Source organism: Narcine bancroftii, chromosome 1 (assembly GCF_036971445.1).
Source record: "Narcine bancroftii isolate sNarBan1 chromosome 1, sNarBan1.hap1, whole genome shotgun sequence".
In the NCBI taxonomy this organism is placed as follows: domain Eukaryota; kingdom Metazoa; phylum Chordata; class Chondrichthyes; order Torpediniformes; family Narcinidae; genus Narcine; species Narcine bancroftii.
In genome coordinates this window covers 317,040,748-317,056,329 of record NC_091469.1, presented here as the reverse complement: position 1 = coordinate 317,056,329, position 15,582 = coordinate 317,040,748, and the positions used below count along the sequence as shown (strand labels likewise).

The following is a 15,582-nucleotide window of genomic DNA, read 5'->3' as shown; positions in this document are numbered from 1 at the left end:
CCCGCTGCCCGACAGCCCCCTCCCCGCTGCCCGACAGCCCCCTCCCCGCTGCCCGACAGCCCCCTCCCCGCTGCCCGACAGCCCCCTCCCCGCTGCCCGACAGCCCCCTCCCCGCTGCCCGACAGCCCCCTCCCCGCTGCCCGACAGCCCCCTCCCCGCTGCCCGACAGCCCCCTCCCCGCTGCCCGACAGCCCCCTCCCCGCTGCCCGACAGCCCCCTCCCCGCTGCCCGACAGCCCCCTCCCCGCTGCCCGACAGCCCCCTCCCCGCTGCCCGACAGCCCCCTCCCCGCTGCCCGACAGCCCCCTCCCCGCTGCCCGACAGCCCCCTCCCCGCTGCCCGACAGCCCCCTCCCCGCTGCCCGACAGCCCCCTCCCCGCTGCCCGACAGCCCCCTCCCCGCTGCCCGACAGCCCCCTCCCCGCTGCCCGACAGCCCCCTCCCCGCTGCCCGACAGCCCCCTCCCCGCTGCCCGACAGCCCCCTCCCCGCTGCCCGACAGCCCCCTCCCCGCTGCCCGACAGCCCCCTCCCCGCTGCCCGACAGCCCCCTCCCCGCTGCCCGACAGCCCCCTCCCCGCTGCCCGACAGCCCCCTCCCCGCTGCCCGACAGCCCCCTCCCCGCTGCCCGACAGCCCCCTCCCCGCTGCCCGACAGCCCCCTCCCCGCTGCCCGACAGCCCCCTCCCCGCTGCCCGACAGCCCCCTCCCCGCTGCCCGACAGCCCCCTCCCCGCTGCCCGACAGCCCCCTCCCCGCTGCCCGACAGCCCCCTCCCCGCTGCCCGACAGCCCCCTCCCCGCTGCCCGACAGCCCCCTCCCCGCTGCCCGACAGCCCCCTCCCCGCTGCCCGACAGCCCCCTCCCCGCTGCCCGACAGCCCCCTCCCCGCTGCCCGACAGCCCCCTCCCCGCTGCCCGACAGCCCCCTCCCCGCTGCCCGACAGCCCCCTCCCCGCTGCCCGACAGCCCCCTCCCCGCTGCCCGACAGCCCCCTCCCCGCTGCCCGACAGCCCCCTCCCCGCTGCCCGACAGCCCCCTCCCCGCTGCCCGACAGCCCCCTCCCCGCTGCCCGACAGCCCCCTCCCCGCTGCCCGACAGCCCCCCGGCATGGGACTGCAGGGCTGGGGCATCCAGTGGGGGGTGTATGGGGCTGGGGTGGTAAGGGAGTGGGGTGCGGGGCTGGGGCGACCGAGGGGGTGGGAGATTGCAGGGGTGGAGCGACCGTCCCTGAGAATCCTGGCTTATCGAAAGATCTCACCTTTTTAATTTAGCAGGATTTTGTGTGTGTGAGTAATCCCCATAGTCCCTCACCGGCCGCCCCAGCCCTGTAGTCCTCTGTTGGCCGCCCTGGCCCCGTAGTTCTCTGTTGGCCACCCCAGACCCATAATCCCACACTGGGGGATTGTCGGGCAGCGGGGAGGGTAGGCGTCCGCAGCGGGGAGGGTAGGCGTCCGCAGCGGGGAGGGTAGGCGTCCGCAGCGGGGAGGGTAGGCGTCCGCAGCGGGGAGGGTAGGCGTCCGCAGCGGGGAGGGTAGGCGTCCGCAGCGGGGAGGGTAGGCGTCCGCAGCGGGGAGGGTAGGCGTCCGCAGCGGGGAGGGTAGGCGTCCGCAGCGGGGAGGGTAGGCGTCCGCAGCGGGGAGGGTAGGCGTCCGCAGCGGGGAGGGTAGGCGTCCGCAGCGGGGAGGGTAGGCGTCCGCAGCGGGGAGGGTAGGCGTCCGCAGCGGGGAGGGTAGGCGTCCGCAGCGGGGAGGGTAGGCGTCCGCAGCGGGGAGGGTAGGCGTCCGCAGCGGGGAGGGTAGGCGTCCGCAGCGGGGAGGGTAGGCGTCCGCAGCGGGGAGGGTAGGCGTCCGCAGCGGGGAGGGTAGGCGTCCGCAGCGGGGAGGGTAGGCGTCCGCAGCGGGGAGGGTAGGCGTCCGCAGCGGGGAGGGTAGGCGTCCGCAGCGGGGAGGGTAGGCGTCCGCAGCGGGGAGGGTAGGCGTCCGCAGCGGGGAGGGTAGGCGTCCGCAGCGGGGAGGGTAGGCGTCCGCAGCGGGGAGGGTAGGCGTCCGCAGCGGGGAGGGTAGGCGTCCGCAGCGGGGAGGGTAGGCGTCCGCAGCGGGGAGGGTAGGCGTCCGCAGCGGGGAGGGTAGGCGTCCGCAGCGGGGAGGGTAGGCGTCCGCAGCGGGGAGGGTAGGCGTCCGCAGCGGGGAGGGTAGGCGTCCGCAGCGGGGAGGGTAGGCGTCCGCAGCGGGGAGGGTAGGCGTCCGCAGCGGGGAGGGTAGGCGTCCGCAGCGGGGAGGGTAGGCGTCCGCAGCGGGGAGGGTAGGCGTCCGCAGCGGGGAGGGTAGGCGTCCGCAGCGGGGAGGGTAGGCGTCCGCAGCGGGGAGGGTAGGCGTCCGCAGCGGGGAGGGTAGGCGTCCGCAGCGGGGAGGGTAGGCGTCCGCAGCGGGGAGGGTAGGCGTCCGCAGCGGGGAGGGTAGGCGTCCGCAGCGGGGAGGGTAGGCGTCCGCAGCGGGGAGGGTAGGCGTCCGCAGCGGGGAGGGTAGGCGTCCGCAGCGGGGAGGGTAGGCGTCCGCAGCGGGGAGGGTAGGCGTCCGCAGCGGGGAGGGTAGGCGTCCGCAGCGGGGAGGGTAGGCGTCCGCAGCGGGGAGGGTAGGCGTCCGCAGCGGGGAGGGTAGGCGTCCGCAGCGGGGAGGGTAGGCGTCCGCAGCGGGGAGGGTAGGCGTCCGCAGCGGGGAGGGTAGGCGTCCGCAGCGGGGAGGGTAGGCGTCCGCAGCGGGGAGGGTAGGCGTCCGCAGCGGGGAGGGTAGGCGTCCGCAGCGGGGAGGGTAGGCGTCCGCAGCGGGGAGGGTAGGCGTCCGCAGCGGGGAGGGTAGGCGTCCGCAGCGGGGAGGGTAGGCGTCCGCAGCGGGGAGGGTAGGCGTCCGCAGCGGGGAGGGTAGGCGTCCGCAGCGGGGAGGGTAGGCGTCCGCAGCGGGGAGGGTAGGCGTCCGCAGCGGGGAGGGTAGGCGTCCGCAGCGGGGAGGGTAGGCGTCCGCAGCGGGGAGGGTAGGCGTCCGCAGCGGGGAGGGTAGGCGTCCGCAGCGGGGAGGGTAGGCGTCCGCAGCGGGGAGGGTAGGCGTCCGCAGCGGGGAGGGTAGGCGTCCGCAGCGGGGAGGGTAGGCGTCCGCAGCGGGGAGGGTAGGCGTCCGCAGCGGGGAGGGTAGGCGTCCGCAGCGGGGAGGGTAGGCGTCCGCAGCGGGGAGGGTAGGCGTCCGCAGCGGGGAGGGTAGGCGTCCGCAGCGGGGAGGGTAGGCGTCCGCAGCGGGGAGGGTAGGCGTCCGCAGCGGGGAGGGTAGGCGTCCGCAGCGGGGAGGGTAGGCGTCCGCAGCGGGGAGGGTAGGCGTCCGCAGCGGGGAGGGTAGGCGTCCGCAGCGGGGAGGGTAGGCGTCCGCAGCGGGGAGGGTAGGCGTCCGCAGCGGGGAGGGTAGGCGTCCGCAGCGGGGAGGGTAGGCGTCCGCAGCGGGGAGGGTAGGCGTCCGCAGCGGGGAGGGTAGGCGTCCGCAGCGGGGAGGGTAGGCGTCCGCAGCGGGGAGGGTAGGCGTCCGCAGCGGGGAGGGTAGGCGTCCGCAGCGGGGAGGGTAGGCGTCCGCAGCGGGGAGGGTAGGCGTCCGCAGCGGGGAGGGTAGGCGTCCGCAGCGGGGAGGGTAGGCGTCCGCAGCGGGGAGGGTAGGCGTCCGCAGCGGGGAGGGTAGGCGTCCGCAGCGGGGAGGGTAGGCGTCCGCAGCGGGGAGGGTAGGCGTCCGCAGCGGGGAGGGTAGGCGTCCGCAGCGGGGAGGGTAGGCGTCCGCAGCGGGGAGGGTAGGCGTCCGCAGCGGGGAGGGTAGGCGTCCGCAGCGGGGAGGGTAGGCGTCCGCAGCGGGGAGGGTAGGCGTCCGCAGCGGGGAGGGTAGGCGTCCGCAGCGGGGAGGGTAGGCGTCCGCAGCGGGGAGGGTAGGCGTCCGCAGCGGGGAGGGTAGGCGTCCGCAGCGGGGAGGGTAGGCGTCCGCAGCGGGGAGGGTAGGCGTCCGCAGCGGGGAGGGTAGGCGTCCGCAGCGGGGAGGGTAGGCGTCCGCAGCGGGGAGGGTAGGCGTCCGCAGCGGGGAGGGTAGGCGTCCGCAGCGGGGAGGGTAGGCGTCCGCAGCGGGGAGGGTAGGCGTCCGCAGCGGGGAGGGTAGGCGTCCGCAGCGGGGAGGGTAGGCGTCCGCAGCGGGGAGGGTAGGCGTCCGCAGCGGGGAGGGTAGGCGTCCGCAGCGGGGAGGGTAGGCGTCCGCAGCGGGGAGGGTAGGCGTCCGCAGCGGGGAGGGTAGGCGTCCGCAGCGGGGAGGGTAGGCGTCCGCAGCGGGGAGGGTAGGCGTCCGCAGCGGGGAGGGTAGGCGTCCGCAGCGGGGAGGGTAGGCGTCCGCAGCGGGGAGGGTAGCTGTCCGCAGCAGGTCTCCAGCTGACTCTCTACTGAAATCGGCTAGCAGCTTTGCCTGAGCTGCTTTCAGGTGCAATTGGGGATTCTTGGAGCAGGATATTATACCTACAGGAGAAGGGTTGAGTAGGTAAACCTCCTGGCCGGGTTCTCCACTTTCAGGTAAACACCCAACAGCCACATAGGAGTACAATATGCTGCTTTACAGTTGGGTATTGTGGCCACCTGAAAGTGGCTGTAGCTAATATTGCTATAGATTTAATGAAAGATATGGGACTTTAGAGAAATCTCATCCAAGTGATATAGTATTCTTTATATTTTTTAGATATTAAACATAATCACATATAGATATGTTTATAGTCTCTGCACAGTTACAAGCTAGACTTCAAAAGGTAGAATATCAAGCGAGAGTTTTATCAGATCATTCACCTTTTATTTTGTCAATTGCATTGGAGAAAGAACAAAAAGGTAATAGTTGGAGACAATACAATATTATTAAAGAGAAAAGAATTTTGTGATTTTTTGTGAGACAACAGATCAATTTTTTGAGAAATTAATGAATATTCAGTTATAAATAATTTTACTATATGGGATTCCGTAAAGGCATATTTAAGAGGTCAAATAATAAGTTATACATTTATAATAAAGAAAGAACATATGAAAGAGGTAGACCAATTGGAAAAGGAAATATTACATTTAGAGAAGGAATTATATATCCAAAAAAATGAAGAAAAAAAAATTACTGGAATCAAAAAAAAATTAAGAATTAATACCATACAAACTTATAGAGTAGGAAGAGATACAAATGAAAATGTGAAAAAAATATTATGAATTAGGTGAAAGAGCTCACAAAGTATTAGCAAGGCAACTAAAAGTTGAACAAGTATCAAGAACAATAATTGCAATGAAGAAAGAAACTGGCAAAATCACACAAAATCCAAGAAATAAATCATAATTATAAAAAATTATATCAATCAGAATCTTTGAAAGATTAAGAAACATATTTATCATGAATTAAATTACCTATATTAAATATGGAAGAGAAATTAGAGTTATCTAAACCTTTTTCTGTGATAGAAGTGTATGAGTCTCTGATGTCACTACAGAATAATAAAGCCCCAGGAGAAGATGGTTTTCCTCCAGAGTTTTATAAAGTATTTAAGGAATTGTTAGCTCCTGTATTATTGCAAGTATTAAATCAAATGAGAGAATCACATGATCTGCCAGAATTTTTTAAAACAGCATTGTTATTCCAAAAAAAGGAAAGATCCTTTACAAGCTTCCTCTTATAGATCTATATCATTATTAAATAGAGATTATAACATTGATTCTAAATATTTACCAAAATTAATAAATATGGATCAAGTAGGTTTTATTATAAATAGATCTGTAGATAATAGTTAAATTTACGAGTTTATTAAATATAGCACAAAAAGAAAAGAAACCAGCAGTAGTGGCTGTGTTAATCACAGAAAAGCATTTGACAGATTAGAATGGGATTTTTTATTTAAGGTGTTAAGTACATTTGGAATTCTGACTGTTTTTATAGATTGGATTAAAGCATTATATAATCAACTAAAAGCTAAAGTGGTCATAAAAAAGGGAAATATCAAAGTCTTTTTTAATCAGAGAGATCATCTAGGCAAGGAGAAGTTTAGTCAAGGTTGTGCCAAGAGAGGGTAACAAATACAATTAATGTTAGATACCAAATGACACAGTATTATTTTTATTACATCAATTGTATTATACTCCATGCAAATTAAATGATTAAACGCAAATAAATCTGATAAATGCTTTAGATGCAAGGAGGAAGTTGGGGCCTTTGCACACTCAGTTTGGTCCTGTGTTAAAGTGGAAAAAGTCTGGAAAGATTTGAGTATATCATTTGGACAAAATATGATGATAAAAATACAACAGGATCCGAGAGTATTTTACTTGTTAATATATATGAAAAGATGTGAAATTGAAGCTGGATAAATAAACAAAACTGTTAATACAGTAATAGCAGTAGCAAAAAAGTGTGTAGTAGTGACGTGGAAAACAGAAAATTTTATAATGATGGAACATGGAAATAGAAAACTGTATGCCATTAGAAAAATATTACTGATAGTTTAAGGAATCAGATTGGGAATTTTTATTAAGATTTGGGAACCATATATGGAATTTGATAATAAAAACCCATCCACATCACCCACTCCTCTCAATAATCAGGAGATACAATAGTTACATCAAGAGAATATAGTCGAAGACTTACTTTTTTTCTTTTCTTCCTTAAGGGAAGGGGGATTTTGAGGGAAAAATATAATTGTTTTTGTGTCATCTTTTATTGAATAATATTGTATTATCTACATATAATTGAATCATTGTTTGATATTTGATACAAATGATAAATAAAATTTTCAAAAAAAAGGTCGTGCACAATGTTAAACAACTAAATGTAAAGACAAACAGAATTGAAAGCAATGTCATGACACGGGGATCGTCAAGTGCATGGGAGATAGAAAATGGATCAAGGATAAAGATCATCAGATTGGCAGGTTATTCGACCAGCAATAGCTGTGGTCTCAGGGTTTAAACCAGGGGTTCCCAACCTGGGGTACATGTACAATATATGGTATTGTAATCTGCAATCAGATTGCACAATGTCATTTTTATTTTAATCCTTAATTTTTAGGGGTACACGGGAACCTATAAAAATGCCCATGGAGTACAGAGGAAAAAAAAAGTTGGGAACCCTTGGTTTAAACTATTGTTGACCTGGACAAAGGATTAGACATTTAGCATGCAGTCCAAGTCCAAATATCCAGATGCAAGGAATCCACTGAGAATCAGGACTCTCAAGCACTTTCAATTTAACAGGCTTTTGTGTGTAGGCGTGCATCCATAAGCGCCCCAGATGCCCAGCAGCCACAAATGACCATGCTTAATACAGGTCATCTTAACACAAAGAAATGCATTTGTATGCTGCACTTTTCTTTTACAATGTTGATTTTTTTTTTCTTTTACAATGTTGATTTTTTTTTTAAACATAATCCCAAGCATTAAACATGTTAAATTTTTGTCAAGTGTTGATCTTATTTTTCTTTAAAACTGCTCATTCTGATAAAATGAAGCATGGTGTATTTGCTAATGAATAAACTCTTAAACTCTCCCTGTTCATCTTTTCTTTATTCCTTCTTAAATTTTAATTTTAACAGTACTGCCAGAAGATCTGGAAAATCCAAAAACCTGGACTGGGCATTCTGGACTTTAGGACTTTTACTCTATATTGTCATGCTTTCATATGGCACCAAGTAAAGGGACGAGAAGAGAAATTTCCAGAGGTTCAGTCAAGTGGACCAAAGAGTGGTAACGGCTTTCATTTTGGGATTAGGAATTTTGAGAAAGGAAAATTAGAATATTTTCTTCCTAAGAGAGAATAGAAACTGAGGAGGAGCAAAGTTTTGAAATGTCCATGTACTCAAATCACAGCACTCCGCAAATCTAATCAAAAAGGCCAATGAGAAAATAATTTCATGGAAGGTAAAAGTGATAAAGTTTCTAATGGCCTGAAACTCTTATGTCCCAATCTGTGTTCAGTTTTGGTTATGAACTTCAGAATGAATATAGGTCTTAGACTCAAGGTCACTTGTACAGTGAAGTAAAATCTTTAACCATTTAAGGTCCAACTAGGTAAAATTACTTCTTCTCTGAGAATCTAAAATAGGAAAGAACTATCTTAAAATTGGAGGCTGGGCCAGGCAGCTCATATTTACACTCTGTGGGGGTTGAGTTACCTGACTTTTACTGCCTTTTTTTTCGCTGTTTAGGGATTATGGAGCAAAGTGGAGCAGAAATACAAGTAAGTCACAATCTAATTCGAGTAGTGCAAGTGGGTCCCAGGGATGAGCAGTTACTACGTCTTAAAATAGAGATCAAGATGAGAACTCCCTCAGCTGTGTGACTCCGCACGTATTTGGTGTGTTCCCTATTACAAAATCCATTCAATTTGTCGGCTTTACATAATCCTGTATACAGTGAATATTATTAAGCAAAGAACAAAACTAATCTCAATGCTACTTAAACTGGGTGAGCCAGAAAGGAGTAATTATCCATTCTCTATTCATGGCTCATTGTGAATCTAGAAAAGACAATGCTTCTTGACTTTTGCATGAAATTAAACATTAACTTACACAAAAAGTGACTGGCTCTCTAAACCCACTTTTAGTATTCCCTGTGCCACTGGTGCTCTGTGATTAGTAAGGGATTGCTTAAGGTGGGTGGGAAGAAAAAATTTGAAACCCACTGTTATAATCATCCTTCATGACTTGTTATGTGCATGGTTTCAGATCTCCAAAGGAAATGGGCCAAATATTTCAGTAACAATTGTGTGATTCTCAACCTTCCCTTCCCACCCACATCTCACCTTAAGCAATCCCTTACTAATCACAGAGCACCGATGGCATCGGGATTACTTAAAGTGGGACGTGAGTTTGAGAGGGGGGGCAGTTTGAAATCCACTAGGTTAGAGAGTCAAGCACCATGCTGGTGTGAATTTAGAGCTTTTTAAAAAAAAATCAAAGGGGGGAAGGGAGCCAATAACTGCAAGAATTGGCTGATTGTTAATCTGTAACGTGACTTGAGCCACGAATGTGACCCTGCGCCCCCGGCCACAAAGAGGTCGCATTGCAGCAGGTCAAGGCATCAGCCAGGACGTTAAGTTTCACTCGCCCTTCACAGAAGTGATCTTCAATGAAATCGTAGTCACTGCTGCACATCCTCCTGAGTCTTAAAAGACCACACACGCACACCCCCCAAATCCAACCACCTCCACGTCCCCCCAAATCCAACCACCTCCACGCCCCCCCAAATCCAACCACCTCCACGCACCCCCCAAATCCAACCACCTCCACGCACCCCCCAAATCCAACCACCTCCACGTCCCCCCAAATCCAACCACCTCCACGTCCCCCCAAATCCAACCACCTCCACGTCCCCCCAAATCCAACCACCTCCACGCACCCCCCAAATCCAACCACCTCCACGTCCCCCCAAATCCAACCACCTCCACGCACCCCCCAAATCCAACCACCTCCACGCACCCCCCAAATCCAACCACCTCCACGACCCCCCAAAACCAACCACCTCCACGTCCCCCCAAATCCAACCACCTCCACGCCCCCCCAAATCCAACCACCTCCACGCCCCCCCCAAATCCAACCACCTCCACGCCCCCCCCAAATCCAACCACCTCCACGCCCCCCCCAAATCCAACCACCTCCACGCCCCCCCCAAATCCAACCACCTCCACGCCCCCCCCAAATCCAACCACCTCCACGCCCCCCCCAAATCCAACCACCTCCACGCACCCCCCAAATCCAACCACCTCCACGCACCCCCCAAATCCAACCACCTCCACGCCCCCCCCAAATCCAACCACCTCCACGCCCCCCCCAAATCCAACCACCTCCACGCCCCCCCAAATCCAACCACCTCCACGCACCCCCCAAATCCAACCACCTCCACGCCACCCCCAAATCCAACCACCTCCACGCCACCCCCAAATCCAACCACCTCCACGCCACCCCCAAATCCAACCACCTCCACGCACCCCCCAAATCCAACCACCTCCACGCCCCCCAAATCCAACCACCTCCACGCCCCCCCAAATCCAACCACCTCCACGCACCCCCTAAATCCAACCACCTCCACGCACCCCCCAAATCCAACCACCTCCACGCACCCCCCAAATCCAACCACCTCCACGCCCCCCCCAAATCCAACCACCTCCACGCACCCCCCAAATCCAACCACCTCCACGCCCCCCCCAAATCCAACCACCTCCACGCCCCCCCCAAATCCAACCACCTCCACGCCCCCCCCAAATCCAACCACCTCCACGCACCCCCCAAATCCAACCACCTCCACGCCACCCCCAAATCCAACCACCTCCACGCCACCCCCAAATCCAACCACCTCCACGCCCCCCCCAAATCCAACCACCTCCACGCCACCCCCAAATCCAACCACCTCCACGCCCCCCCCAAATCCAACCACCTCCACGCCACCCCCAAATCCAACCACCTCCACGCCACCCCCAAATCCAACCACCTCCACGCCACCCCCAAATCCAACCACCTCCACGCCACCCCCAAATCCAACCACCTCCACGCCCCCCCCAAATCCAACCACCTCCACGCCCCCCCAAATCCAACCACCTCCACGCCACCCCCAAATCCAACCACCTCCACGCCACCCCCAAATCCAACCACCTCCACGCCCCCCCCAAATCCAACCACCTCCACGCCACCCCCAAATCCAACCACCTCCACGCCACCCCCAAATCCAACCACCTCCACGCCCCCCCCAAATCCAACCACCTCCACGCCACCCCCAAATCCAACCACCTCCACGCCACCCCCAAATCCAACCACCTCCACGCCCCCCCCAAATCCAACCACCTCCACGCCCCCCCAAATCCAACCACCTCCACGCCCCCCCAAATCCAACCACCTCCACGCCCCCCCAAATCCAACCACCTCCACGCACCCCCCAAATCCAACCACCTCCACGCACCCCCCAAATCCAACCACCTCCTCGCACCCCCCAAATCCAAGCATCTCTACCCCTCAAATCCAACCACCTCTTCCCCCCCAAATACAAGCACCTCGACCCCACCCCATCCAAACCCCTCCCCCACGAACCCATTTCTCAGCAATGCCTGGTGAAGCCCACCCTGGGGGAAGAGATGAAACGGTTCTAACCCCCTCTCCGAAGAGCGAAGGCAGACAGGAGTGCCCCGTCCTCACCTGTTCCCGTACGGCCAGCACCATCAGCGACCTTCCTTCCCCAGCCACCGCACTCATTCCATCCTTCCTGCAGCGGGTGCCGCCGCTCAATGACGTCGCGGCTCCGACTCAAAGCAGAGCAGAAACGAAACCTAACGACAGGATCGGGCTTTCCGGAAAATCAGCTACGTGGTAGACAGGACGAATTGAAACAGAATCTCAGCAGCCGCCCGGTATAGACGTCGGTCAACCGGGGCGAGAGCGGGGGCAATCTTTCAACCCAGCCGTCTCTGGACGAATACATAAAGGGGGCTCGAAATGCAATGTTGCAGGGAGAGATGCGTCTCGGCCCTCCCCGCAGCTCCGGGAGGTTGTCCTGTGGTTCTCAACCTTTTCCACTCACATCCCACTTGAAGCAACCCCTCTGCTCTGTGATTAGTAAGGGATTGCTTAAGGGGGGAAGAAAACGTTTGAAAACCACTGGTACCTCTCTGACTCCTTTTGTTGCTGGTTTCAGAACTCCAAAGGAAATGGGCCAATGACAATTTTGCAGAAGCAAAATATTTCAGTCACAATTGGATCTAGAGCAGTGATTCTCAACCTTCCCACTCACACCCCACCTTAAGCAAACCCTTACCAATCACAGGTACTTTCAGGTGGCCAAAATACCTTGATCATTGCCTGGTAATGGAGGGGCCAACTCTCAGGACAAAAATAAACTCCAGAGGGTTGTTAACTTGGCCTGTGACATCACAAGCACAAGTAACAATGACTCCAAGTCAGATATAATTCATTGGCTGCAATACATTGAGAAGAGTTTAGAGATGTGAAGGATGTGACATTTACAGCCAAAACTTTGAGGTTTGAGTAAGACAAAGCTGGTGTAGACTGATAACTAATTGATTGGCTTTGGAAGGCAAGCAGGAAGTCTGCAGCAGCTGGGGTTTAGAGCAGTGCTGGAGAAATTCAGCATTCATGGACAGCATAAGGCAGTCAATTATGTTTTCACACATAAATTACATCAGTTTTCACACTTAGCTTTCGGAGTGGCCGTTCACACAGAATGACCTGTGTATGGATATTGCCAAGTGCTTAGACTTAGCACCTGAGGTGCTAGACATGGGTCGACATTATCCGTTACTTTGTATTCATTATCCCATTCTTGCTTTCCACCTGCAGTTCAGTCCTCAATAATGTCTCGGGGTGCCGCATGAAAAATTTTGGAACAGAAATGAGTCACTCCTTTCCGCTCCAATCACTTTACACAGACTGCGTTCCAGGAATTTGGGAATAACTTCCCGGGATGCAGCGGCTGTGTAAACAAAACACATAATCATTTTGGGCCTGAGCTCTTCTTCACGAATGCCAACAATCCAGCAAAGGTCTGATCTCATTGAAAAGCAGAGCAGGCTCGACAGGCCAAATCCTGCTCCTATTTCTTATGTTCTGAAAAAAAAGGTGTTGAGGGGAGGGGAAGGGGTGGAGCACGTGGTAAAAAATGTTAGATGGCTATAGATGAGGAAGTGGGAGGGGAGAACAGAAAGGAACTGGAGGAGGGCCAGCAGGCTGAGAAAGATAGCATGGCAATGGGGGTAGGTAGTCAGCCACTAGCACCATCAGCGACCTTCCTTCCCCAGCCGCCACACAGGAACAGGTGAGGATGGGGCACTCCTGTCTGCCTTCACTCTTCAGGGAGGGGGTTCCCTTACTTAGAACCATTTCATCTCTTTCCCAGGTGGGCTTCACCAGGCATTGCTGAGAAATGGGTTCATGGGGGAGGGGCTTGGATTGGGGGTGGTCGAGGTGCTTGTATTTGGGGGGAAAGAGGTGGTTGGATTTGGGGGGTAGAGGTGGTTGGATTTGGGTGGTGTGTGGAGGTGCTTGGATTTGGGGGTGTGTGTAGAGGTACTTGGATTTGGGGGGGGTGTAGAGGTGCTTGGATTTGGGGGGGGGGTGTGTGGAGGTCCCTGCTGTTGCCTCGAACAGAGAGAAGTTGCTCAAAGAAGTGATCCTCTATAGGCGTCCAGCCTACCTGATTTACATGAGGCCACAATGGGAGCACCAGATGCAATAACAGACTCTAAACTGATTCTCAGGTGAAGTGTTGCTTCACTTGAAATGTCTGTTTGGTGTCCCATATGGTGGTGAGGGAGGACGTGTGGGTGCACGTGGAGCTTTCTCTGTGGTTGCAGGGGTTAGTATGGGGGGGGGAGTGGGGGTGGAAGTGAGGCAATTGGTGGGAAGGGACAAGTGGATGAGTCCCTGTGGAAAATGGTGAGGGGAAGATGTGTCAGGTGGTGGGATCACTTTGCACATGAAGGAAATTATGGATGCGGACGCTGGCAGGTGAGGATGAGTTGCATTTTGGAGGTGGGGAATGGGCCAGGGCAAATGTGGAGGAAACAGAGATTAGGTGAGGGAAGCCACATTTTCTGAAGAATGTCCTGGAAGGGGAAAGCCTCATCCTGGGAGCAGACACAGTGGAGACAGAAAAATTGAGGAAAAAGAATCCTTTCAGGAGACACGGTGTGTTCAAGGAACTGTGGGAATCAGTAGATTTATAGAAAGCTGTGGATAGTTTTACAAATAAAGAACATTTATAAGTAAAATAATATTTATATCTCACAAAATGGAGACAGAGAGATGGGGAAGGGGAAGAATTACCAAAGCTGGGCCAAAAGAATTTGAGGGTAGGATGGAAGTTGGCAGAAAAGGTGGTAAACTTGTCAAAACAATTCATGGGTGCGGAACCAAAGTAATTCTTGGCGGAACAGAGAGAGTTGAGGGGCCTTGCCTGCCTATCTTTGTAGCATCGATTGTTCTGCAAATCAACTGAAAATGCAGATACAGCTGGGATCCACAGCTACACCGATAATTTTGAGAAAGTGGGATGAGCTGAAGAAGTTATCGTGGAGGACAAGAAGTTTGGCCAGGTGGAGGAGGGTGGCTTCCACAGAGGTGCAGAAGCCATAAGAAGACTACATTCTGTGCTCCTCCACAAGGTTTTGCACCAGTTTCCACGACATGGGATTCCTGATTCACACCGCCCAGGACACGCTCTGTCCTCATTCACCCCTTTTAAACTGCAGCACCTGGGATGCCCTCCTCAGACCTGGGTGCGATTACTGGGGCAAAGTTGCTGAAGCCCCTTTCAATTCGCAGGGGAATCAACCCATTAAATCGCCAACCCAGGAATCCTGCCCCCACCGGAAGTACTGCTGGATGTTCGGATGCTGGCTGCCCGGTGACGTGCTGACGTCACTGAAATAAGCAAGTCGGCCATTTTCCTGTTCAAATCACCTGTGGATGAGACCTAGGTAAGTTTAACTGGGTTCCCTGACTTCATCTGAGGTTGGTCAGGGACCGGGTTTGATCCTGACAGAGTTGACCAGGTCGGACCCTTTCTAACTGCCGTTAAGGACTCTTACTTGAGCACTTTATTTATTATTAAATATTTACTTATTAATACTTTATGGAGTGCAGGTGAATTTTTTTCTGATGTATTTATACTTGACAAACACTGGTCCTTAAAAATCCAATTTACACCTGTGAATTATCATATCATGAGATAGAGGATTGAAATATGGATTTGAAGCTAGTTTTCAGATTGTAAAACACCACTTTATTTTCTCCTCTAAAATGTTTACTAATTAGTTGATGTAATGGAGAGGCAGCATGCACCACCTGGTGGCGCTGCTGCACTCCTGTTCCGAGGACACACACTACCTGTCAATTGAGGTCAAAGACTAACCCCAAGCCATCAAGGTGACCCTTTCGATTGGCTCACCTAAATCTCCAGGTGCTGCAGTCCAAGAAGTCAACCCAGACTCATCCCTGACCTTCACCCAATTGGCCCAAGTGAATCACCTCGGCTGACCCCTGCTGAGCCCCTGCACTTGACTTCGAGCCATTGGCCACAGCAGCCAATGGGGCCCATCCTGCCCTGAGTGATTGCCCCCCCCCCCACCCACCCACCCACCCAGTACTGCCTGCAGAACTATAAAATAAAGGAACACTCTGCCTCTATGGGTCCCTCGTGGAATGTAAGTAGTACCTTTCACACTGGGTTGAGGTGAGTCCCGAGGTTAGGTAGCAAGAGCTGTATCCAGGGGTGGGGGCACGTAGTATCACCTTGATCTTGATTGTTGAATGTTTATGTAATTTCTTCCAGTCTCTGTCGGTTTCTCCTTCATTATCAAAAATGTATATTTACTCCCTGGGTATTTTGTGTGTGTGTGTGTGTGTGTGTGTGTGTGTGTGTGTGTGTGTGTGTGTGTGTGTGTGTAGAAATGTGCTTAACCAATCGACCCTGTTGTCTCATTTCCATCCCTAATTTCCATCCCTGAAATAAACTTGTGTTTTGGTCTGGTTCTTAACCTGTGGGACCCACACGAACCCAAACAACA

The 15,582-nt window shown here is 54.2% G+C and overlaps 1 protein-coding gene across 2 annotated transcripts in view; it reads right to left on the bottom strand.

Annotated features, from left to right (window-relative positions):
• The window catches only part of LOC138747342 (NFX1-type zinc finger-containing protein 1-like), a 118,814-nt gene extending 107,007 nt beyond the window's left edge, over window positions 1-11,807 (bottom strand). For both annotated transcript variants that reach the window (XM_069906464.1, XM_069906455.1), the window contains exon 1: window positions 11,198-11,807. The gene's annotated coding sequence lies outside the window, so the exon portion shown is untranslated. The remainder of the gene's footprint in view (window positions 1-11,197) is intronic.
• Window positions 11,808-15,582: the final 3,775 nt, after the last annotated feature.